This window comes from Mus pahari, chromosome X (assembly GCF_900095145.1).
Source record: "Mus pahari chromosome X, PAHARI_EIJ_v1.1, whole genome shotgun sequence".
Lineage (NCBI taxonomy): Eukaryota > Metazoa > Chordata > Mammalia > Rodentia > Muridae > Mus > Mus pahari.
The window spans coordinates 9783292-9808621 of record NC_034613.1 but is presented as its reverse complement, the minus strand read 5'-3'; the positions used below and the strand labels follow the sequence as shown (position 1 = coordinate 9808621).

The 25330-nt window shown below is 37.1% G+C and overlaps 1 protein-coding gene across 1 annotated transcript in view; it reads left to right on the top strand.

The window, feature by feature from the left end:
• The window catches only part of Efhc2 (EF-hand domain containing 2), a 177228-nt gene that overhangs the window by 121559 nt on the left and 30339 nt on the right, over positions 1 to 25330 (top strand). The window lies entirely within an intron of this gene.

The following is a 25330-nucleotide window of genomic DNA, read 5'->3' as shown; positions in this document are numbered from 1 at the left end:
AAATACCAAGACAATAAAATATTCACATTTAAGGTCTTAAACATAGGATAGGAAGGATATTTCAAATCAGTGGGGAAAAGGGTTAGTAGTAGAAATTTTGGAGACAATTCATTAGAAAGCATAATTTTTATTTTGTAGTTGGGGAAAACTTCTAAAAATCAAAAGAGAAAAGAAGATGTATGTGTGTATATATAATATGTGTTTGTATCTAAAAGATATGAGATAGACAGAGAAAATATTTATAAAGTATTTATTTATGCATCTGGGACTTATTAAAAAAGAAAATTCTCTCTAAAACCAAGAAATAGAAGCAGATCAAAGACAAGAAAAGGCAATTCACAGAAGAAATACTTTGCCTTTAAACTTAGGCAAAGGTGGCCAATGCTGATATAAAGTGAAAAAATAATCAGATATACCACTAAAGTTGGCATTGTTGTAGTTTTAATATTTTTTAAGACAAGGTCTTGCTATATAGCCCAGACTGGCTTTGTCTCTTGGGTTTCAATGTACCTCCTGCCTCAACATTTCAAGTGGCTGGAACTCAGGTGCATACCACTGTATACAAATTATTCCTACCATTTAAAAAGAATTTATTTTGCTAACTCCAGATAGGTATGCTGGGGAGCAAATGTTCTAACATTTGTAGTGTAAGTTAGTTCATCATTCTAGAGGATAACTGGCAGTATCTGTGTGATATTTGGAATCTTTACATAGTACTTAGACTTTTGGAAATTTTTTTCATTTAAAGCTTTTTTGACAGGTGGGTTGATAAAGTATTGACAGGATTGTTTATACACATGTGCTTGTATTCATGTAGATAAACATGAACTTACTTGCAACAAACTATAATAGCAAATGAAAAATCAGAATGCCAATTGTAGACAGGTACAGTCTATGGCATTTGTATTCCTTATTCATTTAATGACTACACTAATTAAGAATGCTACAGAGTAGATATGCACATCTGAAGAAATGATCAGTATTCCAAGGTTAGTTAAGTAAAGCTACCGTAGTAAAAAAAATTCCATAATGTCAGGGAATTAAAGCAGCAGGAAGTTACTTCTTGTTTACAGTTTCCAGAAAGAACTAGTGGTAGATGCTACTAACAGAATACTCTGGGGAAAAGTCAAAGGTTTCAGAGTCATAGCCAGGTACAAGATTTTCTGGTCAGTATTCTCTTCTGATTATTGATTAGAGTCAGGTACTCTTAAAGTGCTTAAATTTCTTATACTACAGGACATGGGGGCTCGTTTTGCTTTTAAATGATCAGCTGTTGATTCTTACAGCCAGTCTATATATCAATATCTTCATTATTTTGAATTGTCTTGAAGTCGTATTTCTTCTTATATGGATCAAAATCCAATATGAACAAGTTCTATGTAATACAGTTTTGTACCTATCTTTTATATCTTATATATTAGTTCAATAAACATATACAGATGTTATCAAGATATAATTTTATGTATAAGCATGATTATACAATTCTAGATATTTAAAATTAAATTTTCAGATAGGATGCTTTTTCTTGGTTTTCAAATTCTTATCAGATTAACCCCCAAATCTGACCTATTACCCTTTTAATGTAATATTTTATGAAGATTTTCATACATCTCTGCATTTAAACATTTTCCTATATATTATTTTCTTTCCTTTTAGTTTCTGTAGACAGGGTTTCTCTGTGTAGCCCTGACTGTCCTGGGACTCATTTTATAGACCAGCCTGGCCTCGAACTCAGGATCCTCCTGCTACTGCCTTCTGAGTGCTGGGATTAAAGGCAAGTGCTCCCCTAGTTTTTCCCATAAACCTTAATTCATTTTATTATTCACTCCTATTAGTTATTTTATTTTAAAATGTGTTATTTAATATTCATACATTTATATAATGATTAAATTCCTCCCCATTCCCCTCTTTCCAGTTTCTAAACTATCTCCCCCTTATGTCTCCCCCTTCATGTGTGTGCTTCCTTCCCCTTTCTATCCCTCTACTCTTGCCTTCCCCTATCCCTCCTTCATACTCACTGAGTCCATTTAGCATTACCTATTTATTCATGGCTGTGTGACCATCTACTATAGCATGAGTAGCCTTTCAGGACGTACATCCATGAGGAAAAGTCAATCTTCCTCACCCAGCAACCGTCAATTGCCAATAGCTTTATTTAGAGTGAGACTGTATGAGCTCCTCCCTGATCCATACTGGGAGGTTGGCTGTCTTGATCTTGTTCATGCAGTCTCAGCTTCTGTGAGCTCATGTGTGTAATATGTGCTATTGTGTTTGGCAAGTACTATTTTGCTGTAGATGTCTACTCCTCCTGACTCTTTTATATTTTTGTCCCCTTGTCTGCAATGATCCCTAACATTTGAGGGAGGAGAATATTACATTAGATGTCCATTTAGACACCAGTACTTCACAGTCTTTTATTCTCTGCATGTTGGTTGACCAGTTGTGGGTCTTTGTATTAATCCCCATTTACTATAAAAAGAAAGTTCTCTGATGATGGGGGATTCCCTAATCTATGGGTATAAAGATAAGAACTTAGGAGGCAGCTTATCACTGTATCCATTTATCTTAATTCCTTTTATTTTTTGTATAAAGATTTCTTTTCTTTAAATATTTCTGTATGCTTATCATTTATTTACATCATTTTCTTTTGATGTAAAATTTATGGCTGGTGAAATGTACAAAATTAAGTGTATTTTACTGAGTTTTGACATGTGTATATATCTGTAACTGCCTAACATCCTCTTAAGAAATAGAGAATTATCACTATCCCAGAAATTCTTCATGTCTCATCCCAGTCCATCTCAATTCACATATCCCATTCAGGAAACATCCACTCTTTTGATATTTTCTTTTTAGATTTTTCCTATTCCAGAATTTTATATAAATGGAAATATACAATATGTACTTTTATGGCTTATTTCATTCAGCATGATACTTTGCATTCATTTTATACTATTCAGTATATGAACTTTTAAAAATCATTACCTTTTTGTGTGTTCACAAGTGCACACACATGCATATATGCACATGTCACAGTATGTATGTGGCAGTCAGAGGAAACTTGTAGGAGTTGCTTCTTTTCTTTCATCATGTGGGTTCCAAAGATTGAACATTGGTTCTCAGGCTTAGTGGCAAGTGTCTGTTAGTGATGGTTTTACTTTGTTTGATTTCTTTTTCTTTTACAAAAACAAACCTTCCAGATAGTCAGGCATAATGATATATGCTTGTAATAGCAACTCTTGGGAATGGAGGCGGAGGATCAAAATTTCAAGGCCACTTATAGGCTATATGCTGAGTTTTAGGCCAGCCTGGAATATATGAGACCTTTCTCAAAAGTTTAGTAATTACAGCAGCAGCAACAAACAATTAACCCTTTCAGACCTCTGAAAAATGATTGATCTCTTATTTTTTGATGCCAAGTCCAAATTGTTGATTTTTTTGCAGTGTTGTCAAAAATCCTCTGCTACGTTGAAATCTCCAAGATATTCTCATATGAAAATATCTGAATATTAATTATTATATAATTCAGATTATTAGTAATATCTGAATACGAATCAGATATCCTTGATTTCAGCTTTCACTTCAAAAAGGCTTTTAGGTTTATTTACTTTATTATTTTATGTGTATGAGTGTTTTGCCTGCATGTATGTATGTATACCATGCATAAGCCTGGTACTTGATGATGGCAAAAAAGGGCGTTCAGTTCCCTGAGATTGGAGTTATAGGTGGTTATGAGATGCCTGAGGAGGTATGAATTGAACCCAGTGCTCTGCAAGAGCAACAAGTACTCTTAACTAACCACTGAACCAACTTACCTGTTCCTTAGTTTGACTTATTTTCATAATAATTTTATTGATTATTTGGGAATTTTATGACGTGAGCCCTGCTCATACTTACTTTCTTGTTCTTCCATATCCATTGCCTTTTGACATCCCCCCCCCCAAAAAAAGAAAAAAATTCAATTTGTATTGTCCATATACTCACTGGAGCATGGTCAAACTCACAGTGCCCAGCCCAGTGTCTTTCCCTACGCACAGCTTTGCCTGAAACTATCCATTGTGGAGAGCTGCACTTCAGCATCTTTATCATAATTCTACAGCTTTCTAGTTAGGCAGTTACTGGGGAGATTCCTGATCCTTTGATATTGTTGTGCTATAGACTGAACTCCACAACTCTTCATTTTGATTGGTTGTGGCTTTCTGAAATGGTTTCCATCAGCTGCAAGGAGAAATTCCTTGAGGGATGAAGACTATACCTATCTTTAAGTAAAATGAAAACTATGACAAATATTTTGTGTGCAGTCAGGGATTATGCTGGTTTAGTAAAGTGATAGTTGTAGGTTCTCCTCCAAGATCCATGGCTTTAATTCACCAGCTAAATTTTCAGTACAAGGAATGATTTCTCTCTTGTTGAGGTAGCCTGAAGTCCAGTTAGGGAACTGCTGGTTACTACTAAGGCATGTATGCCACCACTGTACTGTTAAGGTGATCATGCCATGCTGGTCATTGTTGTGGTTCATAGGCATCATAGGGCTGTTGAGTGTTTCCCTCTTTAGGAAGCTAAACCTCAGAGAGAGGAGTTATTCAGGCCACTGCTCAGGAACTACTAGGCTCTTCTGAAGTACATGGTATCTTTAGCCATAGGAACTTACCTCTACCTATGGGAAGTAACCACCGATAATTGGTATAATCTATATTAATGAGACGTGATGATGTATAGCAAAGGAATTTTCCTTCAAGACATTTGGCTGTCCATTTCATAAACACCGTTTCTATGTTTTTTTAAAGGTAGATTGAATTTTGATGACTTGGGTTGAATTTGTATATTTGAGGACAGAATTTGAGTCACTATGAAATAGAAACATTTTGTTTATGAATATAGTATATATGTTTTATAATATTTTAGTTTTGCTGCTATTATAATTTTATTTTAAAGTTGGATTTTCTAGTTGGTTTTTGCTGATGTGTTCAAATGCTATTGATTTTTAAATATAGGTCTTTATTTTCTTTTTGTGAGTTCATGGATTCTGTAGTTTATCTTAGGTGTTGAGAGAGTGTAAAATATAATGACAAGTTTGCTTCTTTGTAATCCTTGTACGTTATTTATTACTATATTGCCTGCAATGCAACACATAAGAAAAATTTCCTGACTTTATAGGAACATGGACAGTATTTCATTACTGAATGGGCACAGATTTTATATAGTATTTTCACATCTTTGCATATAAAAGACAAGTGTGTATTTTTTGTTTTCTTTTACAGTTTTTGCTTCCTTCTAATGACAATGCTTTATAATAGCTTGGTAGAGTCAATTTCAGAATACCTCTTCTAGGTTTCTTAGAGTAGTTTGTAAAAGTTAGATATTTGTCAGTTCTTTGAAGGTTTATCTAAAGCCTGTCAAATCATATGATGTTCCCTTTTATCAGAGGGTAGATTACCTAATGATTCACTCTGTGAGTGTGTTACATCTTCAGCTTTCTATTTCCTCTTGAGATTATTTGTGAAATTATATAGCTTTCTGAAACTTCCATTTGTTCAAATCTTACAGTTATCATCTCTTAAGCCCTTTTACTGTTAATTTATGCATCTTGCTTTTTTAAAAATCAATTTGTAACTTATTTTCTTTATCATTCCTACTGATAATAATAATAATAATAATAATAATAATTGCCTAATATCCTTCTTTTATATCCTTTTTTCTTTTCTTTCCTTAATTACATATTTTAGAATAGTGAGTATTTTTTTTCAGGGATTTGTTACTGTAACTTTTTAAAGACAAGGTCTCACTCTTAGTCCAGGCTTGTTTGGGATTCACAGTGTAGACTGGGCTATCCTTAAACTCATTGTGGATTCCCTGCCTCAGTCTTCAGAATGCTGAGATCATAGATATGTGCCACCACACCCAGCTTTGGGTATTTGTTTTTACTGATTTTTTATGTTTTCTAAGAATTCACTTAAGATTTTAATTTCCCTTTTAAGTACTACATTAGCATCCATTCACTAAACATTTGTCATAAATATTCTATAGTACCTTGGTCAATTAATGAAAAAGAAGTTTGTATTTTCTAAATGTATATGAGATTCGCTTTTAGTTCTTGATTTCCCTTTTATGGTATTTAGTTGGAAAACGTGTTTTTAATGATATTGATTCATCACATTTATTAAAAGCCCTTATTTTCTGAAATGCATTTCTTTTTCTCTTTTTAATTTTAAGCAAGTAATTCTAGATACACAGCTCTTTTCCTTTGAGTTTCTGACGATTCTGCTTTACCATTTTCCTGCACATACTATGGAGGTTTGTCTGTGACTGGTTCACATGACTGCGCTGTTGTTGCCATTCGACCTCTTTTATCTGGTTGCTGTTTTCTGTCTTTAGCTTTCTGTAGTTTAATTAGAATATATCTTGGGCCTATTTTACATTTAATTTTTATATTTTGAGACGCAGTCTTACTGTGTAGCCCGTTCAGTCCTAGAACTCTACTTCTGGAGTGCTGGGAATAAAGGTACACACCACCATGCCTGGCTTGAACTATTTTTAATCCTTGGGTTTGAGAATTATTTTAATCCATGTCATATATCCCTTCAAAGAGCTTCTGTTTTTTTTTTTTTAATTTTATTTTCTGTCTTGCTTCTCAAGCTATCAGTCTTTCTTCATTGCCTTAGTGTCTCTCTGTTCACACATTTATTCATATAGTTTTCCCTTCTGTGCTGCACTCCTGGCAATTTCTTGAAATCTTTCATGGAGTTCCGTGTTTCCATAGCTGTGCTTTCTTGTTCTTTAAGTGCAGTTCACTCTGTCATCTGTCTGTTGTTCATCTGCCACCATCATCAGTCTATGGATGTTTCTGTTCTGTTGCATGATACATTACACATATTTTTTGAGTTTTTATTTTACACGTGTGTGAGTGTTTTGCTTGCATGTATGTCTGTGCACAGCATGCATGCAGTGCCCAAGGATGCATACTGGGAACCAAACAAGGATCATCTGAAAAAGCTTTTAAGCACTGAGCCACCCCTTTGCCTCTGCTTCTTGATTCTTTCCTTCTGGGCTCTCTGTCCTATATTTTGGATAAGTTTAAAAACATAATATTGGGGGCTATTGCTAATTTTCCTTCTTCTGACCCCCCACTTAGGAGATCCTAACTATTCTCTTACATCTGCTAACTCTTACTAATGGAGGTTTGTTGCCTTTTATATTTTATAAGCTCATCTGAAACTACTTTCTTCTTCCACTGGGGTGGTCTTGTTGCTTAGGTTGGCTCTACAAGAGAAGTTCTTAAAAGCCTTTTATTTTGAACTATGTAGATTCACAGAAAAGTTTTCAAAATATTCTAGAGAACTTCCATATACCCTTCCCCAGGCTTTCCCTAATATTAACATCCTAAATGGCATAATTATCAAAACAAGGAAATTAATTTTGAGATACTACTATAAACCAAAATCCTTATTTAAAGACCGTTGCACCCCATAACTCTGACTAAAGTCATTTTTTTCTTTCTTTTCCAAGATCCTTTCCTGGGTCCCACTCTGTATTTAGTCATTGTTTATTCTTAGGATTCTGCAGGCTGTAACAACTATTCAGCCTTTCCTTGTTTTATTTTTATGACACTATGCTGCATGACACTATTCCTGGGGAGATGTGAATTACTGTCTACTCAACCCAGATAGCAAACCAATGACAGACCAAAGTGCAAATAGACCACTGAAGCCCAAAGCTTAATTGGGTTACTTATAGAAATATATGGGTAGGAGACTAGTTATAGGAACAGAAATGACTCACAGAAAGCTGTACTACCAAAGGACACCCAGCACAGTTGACAGCTCAAGAAAGTTGGAAGCCTGGTGTGAATTACAAAACCTGTTGGTAGTCCACTTGAGCCTCTTCCAATCAACTAGGCTCTTCTTGGCTCCTTCCAGGAAGCTCAGGTTACTGACTGCTATTCAGCAGTCTTTACTTAATAGGGACGCTGGTCAGTGTCAGGGCCTTCCTGAAGCAATTTTGGTTGCTTACTTCCTGAGCGTAAGGGATTTTCCTACAGCGTGGAATGTTATGCCTCCTAAGGCAGGGTTTACCTCCTTGTAAACATTGTGTGTCAATGAGCTTCCCTCTAAGATGGAAGGTTTGAAATTTGAAAGAAATTCCTACATAGCACCTTGACACTAATGTTCTTCAATTTAGAGTAGAGTGTTTTCTTATGTTTAGACTGAGATTATAGCATAGAAACGAAGTTTTCTCATTTTCAGTATGTCAGAGTTCCTGGTGTCAATCAATAAATGTCTTACCTACTGGTGATATTGAACTTGATCACGTGATTAAGGTAGTGTCTGCCAGATTTCTTCATTGTAAAATGACCATCTTTCTCATCATTCTTTTTGTGGCTAATAAATACCTGAAGACACCTACTTGGAAACTATGCAGATCTCATATTTTCTCAAGCACACTGAATTTTAGTGTCCAGAAGGAGAATTTTTCAAAGTGGTTTTGCTTTTGCCTCTCTAAGCCTCTTTCCCCAACCATCCCTGTCATTGCTCAATGGGCACATGAACAAAGTGGCCATGGTGGTCGAGATGGAGCTTGTGCTTGGGCTCAGCAACACAGACTTCCACTCATCAAGGCTGACCTGGCTACAGCTGCTGCTGAATGCCAGATCTGCCAACAGCAGAAACCAACACTGAGCCCCAGATATGGCACCATTCCTCGAGGTGACCAGCCAGCAACCTGGTGGCAGGTTGACTACATTGGACCACTTCCTCTGTGGAAAGGACAGTGTTTTGTTCTTATTGGAGTAGATACTTATTCTAGTTATGGATTTGCCTTTCTTGTACATAATGCTTCTGCTAAAACCATCATCCATGGACTCACAGAATGCCTTATCTATCGTCATGGTATTCCACACAGTATTNNTTCTGACCAAGGAACTCATTTCACAGCCAGAGAAGTGCTACAGTGGGCCCACGATCATGGAATTCACTGGTCTTACCATGTTCCCCATCATCCTGAATCAGCTGGTCTGATAGAAAGATGGAATGTCCTTTTGAAGACAGTTACAATGCCAATTAGGTGGTTAGATTTCACCTTAATTTTGTTAGTACTTTATTGCAGTGAAGCTTTAAGAACAAGTTAGTACTCCAAATTCTGAATACCCAAAATAATGGCTTTGAGTTCTAGCAGATTATGTATTCTATGCATATAAATATATTTATGTATTATATAAAATCTATACCTGCTCATGTGTGTGTGTGTGTATTTAGCAAAAAATACTTCACTATTACACTTCTAGACCAGTGAGTATAGCTTACTAATACTTCAAAGCCATCTTTGACTTCAAATGTTACTCTTTGTAGTACTAGCTTTCTGCACAGATTCCATAAGTAGAGGTTAAAAATTTTATTCTCCATGCCCAAAGGCCTTCTCTTACATGCCTGAGTGACCATTGAGATAGAAGCTCATACATTTACAAGGTTTGGTTCCACATATAGCTCTGGCTGCTACCTGTTAAGTTGCCTCTGGTCATCAAATCCCTTTTTTGCTTTAATGCCTAGTGTGATTCCCATTTTCTTTCAAACTCAACTATGAGTTTGAATTGCTGCCTATTCTATAATTTTTCACATATAATCTCTAATACTCTCTAAAATTACATTTGAGAATATACTGACTAGACACATTATTCTTAGATTTTAGAATATTATTATTAACATGGATGCTGAAGTAGAATTAGTAGTGATCATATAGGCCTGGTTAAAATGAGCACCCCCATTTAAAAGTCGTAATCACTCTTAGACATTTTTTCTTTCTTTTTAAAAAGACTGTTCATTTTATCAACTCACGTTTTATGGGATAGTAGGAAAAAACACGACATGTTAGAATTAATAAACCATATAATATTGTACCAAAACAGATAGGGTTTTTCTTGTTTCTAAAGAGTGGAAAAAACGCCAGATCTTTTGCTATGTTATACATGGACATATACATTTCTATTATGTTTATTTCTTTTTTCCATGATTATGTCCTTGTGGGAGTGGGTAAATCATTAACAGTGCATAACAACTATTTTATCCAGAATTACTACATGGTAATGGCCAGTTTTCTAAATGAAGTGCCTGAGATTTAAAAGCAAGGGAGCTATGTGACCACATAGTTGCTAGCAAATGACCCTGTTAGTGCCACCCATGCTCCTTCTTTAATTGGAGTCCAGCTTATGTTTTAAATGATTGATACAGTAAGCAAAGGCTAATTGTAGTTCCCCAGACAGAGAGTCATGATGTAAAATAGAGGGTATAAAATAAAAGGCTACTTAGAGCAGAAGGGCCACCTTAGAGCAGGATCTGCTTGGCCATCTTATATGCCAAGTAAGTTTTGCAGTCATAAGGTACTGGGTGTGATGCCATGCTTTTCAGTGTTATGTTGAACAGTGGTGTTTATGAGTTATGCATAGCCGACCTCCTGTTGGGTGAGAGGTTCAGAGTTGGGTATAATGTCCTTGAGAGGTTTCAGTTTATCTGTGGTCTTAGACTGCTTGTTTGGGGATTTTCAAATTTGTTTTTTTTTCCCACAGTATTTTGGAGTGAGTATTCCTCCGGTGGTACAATATGAATTGTTTTCACTCACATAATGTTTGTAATTCTATTTGTATATATGTGTATGCATTTGCATGTGTGTGTGTGTGTGTGTGTGTGTGTGTGTGGTATAAGTGTGTCAGTGTGCTGATGTGCGTGTCTATGTGTGTCCATGTGGGAAGCTCAGTAGAGCATTGTGTCTTCCTCTCTTTCTGACTCTTGGGACAGAGTCTCTTACTGAACCTGAAGGTTATTATTCTGGCATTCATTCTATTAATTCTACTACTGATGGTAGCTGACTAATTCTTTACTATATAACAAACACTGTAGAAAATGCTTGTACATATTAGTGTATATTCATTCTGTAGAGCGCTCTAACAAAAATGGTATATGGTAACCTATTTTGAAGGTAAGAAAACTAAGAAGACAGGGGTGTTAGGGTGCTAGCTATGATCACATTAAGTTATAAATCTTAGATTTATAAGATGCAGTTTAGCAATTGCATCATATGCTGAAGTTTAGATCATTCTAGTGAAGGTTCTTATTTGTAGTGCCTTAGATTCTTCATTTGTGAAATGAGAGGTTACTGAAACCATTACATGAATTAAGGTATGTGAAGCACCAAGCCAGGCACTAGCCATGCTGTTAGTTTCGTTCACTTCCCCTTTCCAATAGTCACATGGAAGTTAGACTGTAGCTATAGAAAGCATGAAATCTCTGTTTTTCCTGTTGTCATTTTGCTTGAGCCTGTGTTTTCTAGAAGGCTGCTCTTTAAAATAGGGCTGGGGATGTTAAAAACTGCTTGGGTATATACCCCTTCCATTTTTCTTGTCATTGTATTGATTTTTAGATTTGTTTCTATTTTGCCTTGTTTTTGAGGTATTTATTTTATTTTATGTGTATATTATGAGTAGTTACCTGAACCTATGTAAGAATATGCTATGTGCATTCCTGGTACCCATGGAGGCCAAAAGAAGGCATTGGATCTCTTTGGAAGTAGAGTTATTGGGTAGTTTCAAGCTACCATGTAAGTGCTGGGAACTGAATGCAAGTCCTCTACAACAACAACTAGTACTTTTAAATACTGTGCCATTTCTCCAGCACTTATTTTGCTTTTTTTTTTTATTATTATTTTCTTTATTTACATTTCAAATGCTATCCCGAAAGTTTCCCATACCCCTCCCCCCACCTCTGTTCCCCTACCCACCCACTCCCACTACTTGGCCCAGGCCTTGCCTTGTGCTAGGTCATATAGAGTTTGGAAGACCAAGGAGCCTCTATTCCCACTGTATATGTTACAAATATGAAGGCAGTTTTATACCATAAAACAGATACACAAGTAATAAAAACAAAATGAGAGGAAGAGGATACTCAGAGGTTAATAATACTTGATGCAAGAGGACTCAGGTTCCATTCCAAGTACCCATACAACAGCTTTAACAGCAGTCTATAACTCCAGTTACATACTCCGGTCTGTAACTAATGTAACTGATGTGCCCAGCTAATGTCACTTTGCTTCATATGGGGATCTGACACTCTTCTGGCCTTCACAGGCACAAGGCATACACATGGGGTACCTACAAACATGCATATAAAACACTCATATACATAAAATGAAATGAAATAAAATAGGAAGGTTCTTATAAAACATTTAAAAAATATAAATTAAACTAGGAAACAGCAGTGGATCCAGAAATGGGCTGGTGCACAGAGCATATAGACTCTAAAAATCACTGTTGTTAGCTATCAGAGCCATAGCTGGGGCTCTGAGCATCTTAGGTAGTAGTGTGAAATAGGAGACTGAGAGTATTTACATGATGCCTGAGGTTTCTGAAGCAACAGTAAGTCAGTGGCTGAGAATAAAGAATGTTAGTGCAGAATTAAAGCAAAATATTTTCCTCGGAGCACTCACAGAGAGGTAGATGGTAGATGAGTGGTTATTTTGTTATTTTAGTAGCTTGCTTGTTAGATATTTAAAGATATTCTCTTATTGGCTATTTCTTATCACTTTGAAGAAAACAAAGGCTTCTTACAAGAATGCTCCTCAGTCAAAGCTATCAGCATCATGTGTCATAACCCAGCCTTCCAACTTCTCGAGGTTGAAGAATGCAGAGTGTGGGGCATGGTCGAATGAATCAATCAATCATAGCCACAATTCCAATGTGTAACAAATGGTCTCAAAGCATCAGTGTTGTGCCAGATACGCATTCTCTTAGCTCACAGATCTGTGGGTTAGCTGGGTGTCCATTGGTTTGAATTGCGACCAGCTAATATCACTTTGTTTCATATGGTCCTAATGTATGAGAACCAACTGCAAGATTCCATGAGACCAAAGAAAAAGGAAGACTTATCCAGGATTGCCAAGTGCAATTTATTGGGCAACTTGGATACAGGAAGATGTCTCAGGCAGCAGTGTGATAGATAGATCTCTGCATTATGATTTAGTAGGAAGGGGCTTAAATAATGGCCAGGACAAAAGTGACTTCATCCAAACTGGAATGTACCTGGTTTATCTCAGGCTCGTGTCTTAGATGTCATACATATTTGTGGTACTGCAGTCTGGGTCGTAAAGCTCCTCATACCACTCTAATGATTGTGTCTATTTATAGTGTGCTGGGAAACTCTGTGGGGGAAAACAGACTAGGGCTGCTCAGAGACAGGCATGGGAGTTATGCTCAAGATGGCTGCAGCAAGGTCCTGCTGAACCCCTTGACTGTCACTGTCCTCTAAGGAATGGCAGGTTCATGGACAGGCATTTTTGTGAGCCAAAAGTGCCATCAGAGAATGAGAAGCATGGATGCTTTCTTGAAGACTCAAGTACACTTTGAGTTCTGTGTTCTTCTGTTGGCAAAAATGTGTCCTGTGATCAACTCCATTGTCAAGATGAAGGGACAAAATTGGGCCCTTTTATAGATTGGGACATCAAATATAGACAAGGGCACAGATACATGGAGAGTGAAGTATTGAGTGGAGTGATGAAATATATCACAAAAACCTGGAAGAAAAGGTTCATTATCATCTCACATATACATACACAGATTCCTGCTGCTACTCTGCAAGTTCAGTTTGCCTCTGCAGTAGTTTTTGTATCAAGCAGCTCTGGTCATAGCTAGGCATTGTTGCAACAAATAAGCTTTATGTAAATTGGAGAGTCTGAATGACAGTTCAATAGTCTGGGAAGAACTATGAAAGTATACTTGCCAAAGAGGATCACTCCTGCTAGTATGTCTGGGCCCTGAAATGGGAAAGAAAGCATGACTGACAACCAGATTCCCCATTTTGTTTTATTTTAATCCACTCATACTCTTTATTTTTTTAGTTAGAAAGATTACCAGTGTGGCTGGACACAGTGGCAGTTGCCTTTAATCCTAGTACTGAGGAGGCAGAGGCAACTCAGCCAGAGATTTATGGTATGGCCCTGTAGAAAAGAACATTGTGTGTGTGTGTGTGTGTGTGTGTGTGTGTGTGTGTGTGTGTGTGTATGTGTATGTGTGTTTACATGTGTTTTGAGTGTGGGTGCATAAGTGCCATGACTTGAATGCAGAGTTCAGAAGACAAGTTTTAGGAGTTGGTTTTCTTCCTCTTCTGTGGGTTCTGAAAAGTAAACCCAGGTTTTCAGTAAGTGTTTTTGCCAGCTGAGCCATGTTACATGCACTTTTTGTTCTTTTTATAAGCAAAAATGTAAAATACTAATAAGTAAAATTTGTTCTATGTTTGTTAGAGAGTCTTGTAAGCATTAGAGATGATACTATTGGCATATGAAAGGCTTCTTTTACTTTTAGAACTATTGTACTTCGGGCTGACATGTTTTGTGGTTACATGCTAAGGTTACATGCTAAGGTCTGTAAGCACAATGTGTTGAAAATAAGTTCTCATTAAGTTATCTGTACTAAAAGTTACTTCTTTTAATGTTGAAAGTTTAAAAGTTCCAGCTACTGTCAAAATGTAGGTAGTTGGCCTCCATTGTATCTGTGACTTCTGATTCAAATAATTGAGTCTGAAGCCCAGTGCTGCATTTTCCAAAGCTCAGAGTCTTCATAGAAAACTCAAATTCGAAAATTGTCTATGAAGAAAATTTTCTACAGATAGGATAGAATGTAGATTTTAAAGTTATTAATTTTTAAAAACTTAAGTATACATGTATGTACTTGTGTAGATATGTATACATATATGTTGGTGTCCACAAGGGCCAGAAGATATCAGATCCCTTGGAGCTGGAGTTACAGGTAGTTGTGAGCTGCCTAATGTAGCTACAGGATTTTAACTCATTTCCTCTGCAAGAACAGCAAGCACACTTAACCAGTGAGCCACCTTTCTAGCCTTTTGATATATTTTGTTCCTAGTACTTTTTGGAGTTGTATGTTGGTATAGGAGACCTAATTACTTTGATGACTAGTTATCAATGGAGCACAATTCCAAATCAGCTATAGGATCCTGGCACTATTTCACTACTTAAGAACTGTAATAGAGTTCAAAGGAGTTAAAATATCTGGACAACGCTCTACAGATTTATCCTGCTACTCACCCTCTTTATTTTCCTTTCTGAACATTCAGCCCAAATGTGGCTTCATGATCTCTAAGTTAAAAGCATTCCTTCTCATAAGCATATGTGATTTCTTTTCCTGCTGATTTGGCACATTTATTTAGGCCAGGATTAATCGAGTCCTTCTTTCTTTAATCACTCCAAGTGTGTATTCACATATAGACTTATACACATATTCAGAGATAGGCAAACACACACACACACACACACACACTTATACACAGGCACCATCTAAGATAGCGTCCATGGGATTTTGTGACCCACGAGCACCCAAGACTATTTTATACATATCTTTGTAAAGTTATATATACAACAACAACAAAATGACACATGGATTCTCATGCAGACTCTTAAAATAATCTGTTGGATGAAAATTTGGTGTGTTTGTTTGTGTTACAGTCTCATCAAGAATATACCATTTTGAGAAACAAACAGACCAAATAAGGAAAAGTCCTATTTAAAGCCTACAAAGTACATATTTTTTTTAATTAAAAACTAACCCTGAGATGCTAATGGGTGATTTGACAATAAAGGAAATGTGAAAGTAAACCAGGGAATTAGTGTCAGAAACATACCAAATACACATATTGAAAGAATGAAGAAAGCAGAGATGTAGGTAAAGACAGAGGCAACCCAATGGAAATAAATGAAATAGCAAATCTTCCTTCCTTCCTTCCTTCCCTTCCTTCCTTCCTTCCTTCCTTCCTTCCTTCCTTCCTTCCTTCCTTCCTTCCTTAATTCCTTTTTTGTGGGGGGTGTTGGGGATAGAATCTAGGATTCAGTCCATGATAAGCATATGCTGCATCATAGAGCAATTGTTCTTCCAGTTTCGAGGACTTCCTTTTCTAGACTGAAAGGGGGTGTGTGTCTGGAAATCAGGAGAATTTGCTGTCCAAGTAAAATATAAGAAAAGAGATCACTATGCCTTGGTAGGGGCTTAAAAGGACATAGAAAAGACTCTTACAAACATCAAAGAAAGATGGGCATAAAACCAGCAGCCCAGCAGCACAACCATTGACCTAGAAAACCGGAAAACTGTGGCTGTAGGTAACAGAAGGATGTGCAGGATCAAATCTTCAATGCTCTGAGGGCAAACAAAGTGGGGACAAGTTGCTGTTTTTGCGCCTGGGTCATAAGAAATGATTTCAAAACTTCAAGAAAATGAAAAACACCTTTTCAAACAATCGTTCCAAGTATCAATTTACTTTAATAAGTAGAGAGCAAAAAGAGAAAAATGAAAAGAACTCCAGGAGAAAGGACCTCTTTTATAAATGGAGCAACATTGACCATTCAGATAGGTTTCATAGACACATGTACATGGAAATGGAAAGTTAAAACATTTCATATAGGTGAATGATGTCATTAAAACAGTTTAAAAGTAGATAATATTGTTTATGGAACTAATAAAATTACCAAGACAGGGAGACAGCTGAACTGCTCGCATGTCATCTGGGAATATATTTTTTTCACCTTTATCTTTGATAATTAGGTAAATAATGATTTGAGATATTTTAAGGCAACTTCAAGTTACTATACAGTAAAATGAAGAGTCCCAGATTTCATGAGTAAACCACCAAGTATATAGCCTTTTGCAGGAGACGATTAGTGTCAGCAGATAACAACAGCCAATTCATGAAAAACGGAGCAACACAAGGTGACAGCAAGAAGAAATCCTTTATTCAACCACCATCATCTCCACTGAGCCCCTAGTGGCCCTGAAGTATTTGGGACCCGAAAGCATTTTAGATCTTACAGCTATTTATACTAGGGAATATTTATGTAGACTTTACCAGTTGGCCATCTTTAATCCCCAACCCTCAAATCTGAAATGTCCCAAAATCCATAGCATGTTGAGCACTGAATGGATGCTTTTACCTGGCACTTTAATCCTGGCCTTTAATCCTGGCACTCAGGTGGCAGAGGCAGGCAGATCTCTGAGTTAAGGCCACCCTGGCTAAACCTGAGTGGGTTCCATGACACCCTGGTCTATAGACAGAGAAAAACGCTGTTTCACAAAAAAATAAAATAAAATAAAATAAAGTTTTGGAGTACTTCAGGTTTGACCATTTCCAATTATAGATGTTCAACGTGTATCAGGAATTCCTTCAGAGTTACCATGTGTATTTTTCTCTTCCTTTTCTCCCACTTCCCCTTACTTTCCAAGGCAAAACACATGCAGCCCTAGTTGATATGTCTCAAATCTTCTCTCTCACCTTCTCTCTTTCCATGCAGTGCTCAGTGGTGGGCTTTCCTTCCTATGGCTTCTTGGATGTGTTGTCTGATGTCTCACTCTGTTGTTATTGTCTTGTTCAGCACTCTTCAAGCTAGTTCTTTGATCAGCAGAAGGAAACTGGGATATCATAGCACGGTCTACATGCATGCCTTTACTGATTGGACCTTACTGGTCAGATCTCTAAATTGATCTCTTGCTTTATTTCCACTATAGCCTAGTCATCTGAAGAACTCTGACCATATTGGTTCAAACCTTGACTCTACAGACTACTGTGTGTGTATCCTTGACCAACTTACTGAAGCTCCCTGGGCTTTAGTGTTTCACTGATAAGATAGGGCTATTCAAAGTCTACTGAGAGGATTGGGGTGGGCAGTAAATGATTCCAAACAGATGAAGCACTTTTAAAAAGTACCTTCAAGGATTTTTTTTTTTTTTTTTTGGTTTTTAAAGACAGTGTTTCTCTGTGTAGCCCTGGCTGTCCTGGAACTCACTCTGTAGACCAGGCTGGCCTCGAACTCAGAAATACACCTGCCTCTGCCTCCCAAGTGCTGGGATTAAAGGCATATGCCACCATGCCCGGCTTTTAAAAAGTACCTTCAAGGATTCTTAACACAGCTTTTCTAGTGTGTCATATTCTTGCTTTCTTTCAGTCTTGAAGTAAATGTTTCTTTGTCCTTTTCCTCCCAACATCATTCCTGTCTCCCCTTCCACTTCCCTAGTCAGCAAATTGCCATTCACCCTTAAGGTCTGCTCCTCTTGGTTTTCTTCCGGGATGTCTTTCTGAATTTCCCTGTGTGTGTACATGTGCCAAACCAGATGCTGAACACCTTCTCTGAGGTTCTGGTCATGCTTTTATTGCAACCAGTGTGTTTTTTTGTTTCTTTTACTTGGCATTGTTTCTAGGCTGTGACTAACTCTAGGATTCAGGTAGTGAGATCCAGGAGTTAAATGTGTTCCATTCCTTTCTTTTTCTCTATCAGTTGCCAAGAAGTTTGATGTTCAAAGTTTGTTAATGAAATGTGCTCATACCAAATACGTGTATCCAGAACACACCAGAATAAATATAATTTTCTAACAAATAGGAAAAAACATATTTAAGCTTATTTATCAATTAGTCATTAAAATGATATTATCTTTCATGTTGAGTTCATATATAGCAGAAGCATAGGACCTTTCAATTGATCTTCCACTTAGCCCTTATGTAACAACAATGAAAGAAAAAGTGGCCATGAATTTGAGAGTGAGGCATTTGCATGGGAAGAAAAGGAGGAAATTATAATTCCAAACAATAAAAATGATTATAAAATGAGTAGTATCCATTGCTATGAGCTCATAGGAGGGTGGATATAACTTAGTATCAGATGAAAATCCTTTGAATTGTTCCATTTTTTTGCCCTTAAAATTGTATTTCTGAAAGCCGGGCGTGGTGGCGCACGCCTTTAATCCCAGCACTCGGGAGGCAGAGGCAGGTGGATTTCTGAGTTTGAGGCCAGCCTGGTCTACAGAGTGAGTTCCAGGACAGCCAGGGCTATATAGAGAAACCCTGTCTCGAAAAACCAAAAATAAATAAATAAATAAATAAATAAATAAAATTGTATTTCTGAAACATGATCTAAAAGGGAATAATTGTAAACATAGACAAATATTTATATGTACAGGTACTCATTAAGACATATTTGTAAAATTTGAAATAAAGCCATGAAATATAAAATAATTATATTTTATAATTATTAAAATGTTATGATATAATATTTGGAGGTGAGAAGACTGATAACTGAATGTTGTGAGAAGACTGAAATGTAGTAGTTGTGAGGGAAAAAACAGGTTATAAAATATATCCATCTCAATTTAGAGAATAATGAGCAAACTCTATATAGAAAACAGATTATAAAGTAGTGTGCCATGCATTGTTTGGTTGTGTTGAAGTGTCAGGAATGTATATATCCTCCTTCCTTTTTTCCTTGTCTTCCATCTCCCTTTCTCCAGCCCTTCTTCTCTCTGTTCTTCCTACAATGAGAACATCAAGTAGACTAAGCATTTGTTCCTTCACTGCTATAACCCCAGCCCCCATTTTCTCTTTTAAAAATCTTATTTTTATATATTATTCAAATTCTTTACAATTGCAAATATATCATTTTATACTAAAGTTTTTAGAAAATGACTCTGATTATATTATTTGCAATTGTTCGTTAGCAGTAAGTTAAACTTCTGAGTTGTTTATAAGCACACAGAGGGTATTGGCCCCCATGTTGTATTGAGCCTATGTATGATCTATCAGTAGTACGGGGTTTATGTGGGGGTCATCATCCATCTAGTCACCTCATCACTTTGGGATGTAGAACAGGAACATTGGGAAGTAGAGGCCAGGCTGGGCTACACAGCAAGACTCTTCCTTCCCTAAAGCCAAGAAGCAGGGTTTACCTGGAGATAAATGATCCCTGAACACTGGATAGTCTGTGAAACTAGGTAGCAGAAAATGAGGCCTTTGCTAGAAAATGAAACGCTTATTTATCCATTTCTACCCATACTGAATGTTAATCATCATCTCCCAGATTTCCATTTGCTTTTTCAATAAAGAAATATTCACACAATTTAAGAAACAATAACAACAAAAATCACTGTCAAGTCAATTCATTTAAGTGCATTGTCCCAAATGGTGGAATTATACCTGAATGTTTTAAAGGCTGTCTAAAATTATGCCTCTCTGAAGAATATGGTGTTAATAATGTACAGCAGTTGCTCTTAACTGCATGAAAAGATCTTTTTGTTTGGCTACACTCAAACAGCCCTCGAGTTGACTGCACCAAGACATGGTGAATTTCAAACTAAAGAAATGAAAATTATCATGTACATTCCACTGCATGTCAAAACAGGGAAAGCCGTAGCATTTGATGTGAAATGAGATGAGACTGGTAATAAAGAGAAAATAAGAAGCTGCTTACAGTTATTTGGATTAAGAAATCAGGGTCAATGATTTTCAATACAGATGCACCTCTCTTTTAGAAAATATATCCAAAAAACAGATTTACAAAGCAGATGTATTTGGCAGTAATTATACTGTCATAAGATTCTTTCATTTCAAAAGGATATATTTCAAGGTTCAGTGTGCTTATTACTGTTAAGATCTTGACAGAAATGGGTGGAATTTGCAGCTACAATGTTGGGTGCCACTGCCAAATACAGATAACCAAAATGAAGATAGCCTGTCCTTATGTGTAACAAGAAATGAAAGAGTGCGTCTAATTCGATTTCTAAAAATTTCTTATTGGTGTGGTTTTGAGATCTAACCAGTAGATAAAGGAAGGTCTGCCTGGAGCTTGTTAGTTTATCCCTTTATACTTATTCTCTGAATATGACTATTTAAAAAAAGCAGACCTTTTTCCCTAGCCATTCTGTAGACAAGTTCTGAGATTTCAAAGTCATTAAAAATAGTTCCCTTTCCTCCAAGATAAATTTACTTAAGAAAAGTCACTTGTCCCATTTAAGGCAGCTTGAAACAATCCCCAGTATAAGATGTGAATACTAAAATTTGCTCTCATTTATCGTTTGGCGTTCCAGTCACTATGCTAACTGCTTTTCATAGCTTTCTAACTTAACCCTAGGTTTTCATGTCTTTAACAAACAATTTATTGTACAAGGATTAGAATATTCTAGGGACTATGTAAAGTGATGCAGATTTAGCACATTGAATAGACAAGTAGTCATGGTCTTTATATACGATTCATTCTAGATGGTGTGCAAAGACATTAAGAAAAGAGACAGCGACTGAAGTGTGATGGATAGAAGCAGCAGAAAATAGCTGGGAAGAGGTTAGAGTTCTAGAGGAAGCATAAAACTTTCAGCAGGGTTGATCAGGGAAATCCTTATAGACAAGGTAACATCTGACCAGATGAGAAGATGCCCAAGGTCTAAGCTGTTAGAAATTTCTTAGAGAAGAGTATCATGGCTAGAAGAAATGGCAACGGCAGAGGTCCTTGCCTAGCTTCTTTGAGGCAGAGCAAGAAGCACACTTTGGAAGGTTAAGGGCAGGGGGAAGAATTAGAGGGTCATAGGGATGAGTTATAAGAGGAGGTATATTAGAAGGACCAGATCAGTTTGTTTGGCCCTGGAGGCATCAGGAAGATTGTGGCTTCTTAGACGGAGAGATGATAAGCACAAGGAAGGTCTAACGGAATAGTAGCATGGTCATACTAATATCTTGAAAGGATCCTAATCTTCTGTGATACAGGTGCGTGTGCCCAGTTTCGCTGAGAGAGACACGGGCTCAGAAGGTAGAATTGGTTTACCGCTCACTAGGGATCATTAGAACTGAAATTTTAATGCAGGTCTGAGGAATTTTACAGTTTAGGGCTCCCCCAATTCCATTAAATTCTACCATTCCCAGTTCAAAACAGGTTCCTGGCCTTGTAAGGCAAAGACCACTTTCTTATAGTCCTAAGTGACCCTCTTCCCTTTGCCTCTCTTCTGGAGTTCTTTGGCTTTGGTGGCTTGGGTACCATGTTGCATAGCTTTTGAGGAAACCACTTAACAGCATATGTTCATAAATGTATTCTGTGAAGACGGTATAGCCTAGCTGTGAAGATGGTAATGGCCTACCTCTCTAGTGAGGCTGATGTGCTTGTAAATGGCTTTAAACTACAGTTAGGCCTTAGCAGAATCTTGTGTCATGTATTTCTATTAGCCCCATCCCAGTGTTTGTTTTCATCTCTCTTTCACCTGACATATATTCTGCCACCTACATCTGCCACCCTCTGCTGTCTGGCAGTGTCTTAGTCCAACAGGATGCCATGCAGGGAATGTTAATAATAATAAAGTGGGGATTTATTTGGCCTTCAGGTAGAAGGAAAGCCTGAGGGAGTACAGGATGTGAGCAGCCATGTGTGACTTATGATTAGAGGAAGCAAAAACATATTTTATTTGATGAGTATCAAATTGAAAGAAATTAGAAATGATGCTAACAGTCATCAAAACTGTTGCTTACTTTAATTTAGGGTCAACCAGATTTTTTGTTACCAGGCCTTAGAGCCTAAGTCTTAGGCTCTTGAGGCCTTGTTTATGCTAAAACTCGTTTTCAAAAAACGTTATTTAAAAGGCATTGCTTAAAATTTAACGATTTAACATGTAAGAAAATATTCCAGGGTCCAAACCTTTAAAATGAAGTTTTGATTCCCAGTTGCTGGACTAAATGACTCTTAAAGTGTCTCAAGCTGGTTAACATTGCATATTTCAGGATTCTGCAGTTAACTCACCACCCTCCAACAGCTTGCCATTCCTTTTTTCAGTCTTATGATTTTAGTTAAAAAACCAGAATCATGTCAGTATACACTTTAATATTAACTAAATAACACTTATCAACATGGTATTAAACTATAGGAAATGTAAGTACTGGGAATGTAATGCAGTGTTGGTAAAGACAAAAGTAATTTGATAATGGAATATTTAATACTTGGTATTAATCATCAAGATAGAGTTAGTAGGTGAGATTTTTTAAAAATAATTTGTTTTAGTTGTAATTATGTGCACACACACACACACACACACACACACACACACACACACACACACACACGTGCACAAGTGCAATGCCCATGGAGACCAGCAGAGGGCATCAGATTACCTGGGGCTAGAGTTACAAGCAGTTTGTGGGTGCTAGGAAATATACTTGTTTCCTCTGCAAGAGGTAGCTATTAACTGCTGAACTACCTACTAGGTAGTTTTTAAAGGGTATTTTCATTTCTCTTCAGTGACTGGATAGGAAGTGGTGAGGTAGAATGTTGGTATTAGGTTTCATTTGAGGGTGTCTAGATGCTTAGGTGAGGACTAGCTGTGATTGGTGGAAGCTAGACATTAGTTTTTATGGCTTTGCAAAGCCAAAGTGGAGTGTGAAGGGAATAAATAGGTTGACAGTTCCTTAATAGCTTAAACACAGATTACTGTATAGTCCAAACATTGTATTCCTGAGTATACATGTATTCCCTCTAAGCTGGAACCAGTTGCCCAGTTAAGCATGACAGCATATATCTGTAATCCCAGCATTTGGAAGGCTGAAGCAGGAGAATTATTGTGAGTTAGAAACCAGTCTGGACTACAAAATGAATTCAAGACTAGCCTAGGTTATATAAAACCTCAAAGTAAGAATGAACAAAGCAGGTATTCAAACAAAACCTTGTTCACAAATATTCATGGTAGCACTGTTTACACTAGCAAATGGTGGCAACAATTTAGATATTTGTGAATTGCCAATAAGAAAAATATAGTATATTCATATAATGAGATATTATTGTAATGTAAGAAGGAATAAAGTACTTAGACATGCTACCATGTAGACGAACCTTGAAAACATTGTTACATGAGAGAACCCAATAACAAAAGCATATATATGATTCCATTTAATATGAAATATCAAAAATTGGCAAATCTGCAAAGACAGAAAGCTGATTAGTGGCTGCCTGGTAGGAGGAAGGAAAGAATAACTGCTTATAGTGCTTTGGGGGGTGATCTAATGTACAGCATTACTCATATCTTAAATGCTGTTTATACTGTACCACAATAAAAAATAGAATATACTATTTTGCTAAGATTTTCTAAATTTTCCTGTTTGTTAAAGTTTGGCAATACGTTTTGAATTCTGAAGAACATGGCAAATGCAGGGTAAAATAGTAGCAGCCACCATTTGGACATCTGTGCATGGATATCCAGGTGGAGATCCTGGGGTGGAGTCTCAACTCTCACTCTATAGCAACCATACAAGCAGGACTTCAGGGCTGGACTTCGCCTCTGTTTCTACTGTGGGGTAGCTTAGTTGTGTAGCTCTCACATAAAGCTATGGAATGCTGTGAGATACTGAGCTATTTAAAACAAGCATACAGGGAGCCCAACAGATATAAATTTGAGCTGCAGTGAAGCCAGGATAATTTCAGTTTATGCAATGAAAAAGAAAATAAACTTTTATGATCTGGAGGTGCTATAATAAGTTTAGTTAGAAGTATTGAAAGTTTCTAGCTACTGTTGTGCATGTCTCTCCTCTCCCCTTTCTTCCTTCCTTCCTTGTTCTTTTCCCTTCCTGTCTTCCCTCTCTCCCATTCTTTCCTCCATCCCTCCTCCCTTCCTTTATTCCTTACTTTTGTTGTGAGGGTACAAACTTAGCTCAAGGCTAGAAATCATTAATCAAGTTCTTGTCTAACATGTGCAAGGAACTCCGATTCCTAGCTCTGCAACTAAAATGTGAACAAGCACTTTTCCTGTCTTCAAAATATCCTTCTAGTTTGTTGACTTACAAAATCCTGTGCCCTGGGAAAACAGAAACCCAAGTCAGTTACTATTTCTTGTAAGGAAGATGACAAGACATTGAACCAAGTTATATACTTAGTGACAGGTATTTAAACAACTAACTTACTTATTGCAGATTATTCTCTTTTTTGAATTTTTTATTAGATATTTTCTTTATTTACATTTCAAATGTTATCCTCTTTCCAGGTTTCCCCTCCAAAAAACCCCTATCCCATCCCCCCCTCCTCCTGCTCACCAGCCCACCCACTCCTGCTTCTTGGCCCTGGCATTCCCCCACACTGGGGCATAGAACCTTCACAGGACCAAGGGCCTCTCCTCCCATTGGTGACTGACTAGGCCATCCTCTGCTACATATGCAGCTAGAGCCATGAGTCCCATCATGTGTTTTCATTGATTGGTAGTTTAGTCCCAAGGAGCTCTGGGGGTACTGGTTAGTTCATATTGTTCCTCCTATCTGGCTTTAAAACCCTTCAACTCCTTGGGTACTTTCTCTAGCTCCTTCATTGGGGATGCTGTGCTCTGCCCAATGGGTAGCTGTGAGCATCCACTTCTGTATTTGTCAGGCATTGGCAGACCTTCTCAGGAGACAGCTATATCAGGTGCCTGTCAGCAAGCTCTTGTTGGCATCTGCAAGTGTCTGAGTTTGGTGATTGTTTATGGGATGGATCCCCAGGTGGGGCAGATTATTCTCAAAGTGAACAAAATATT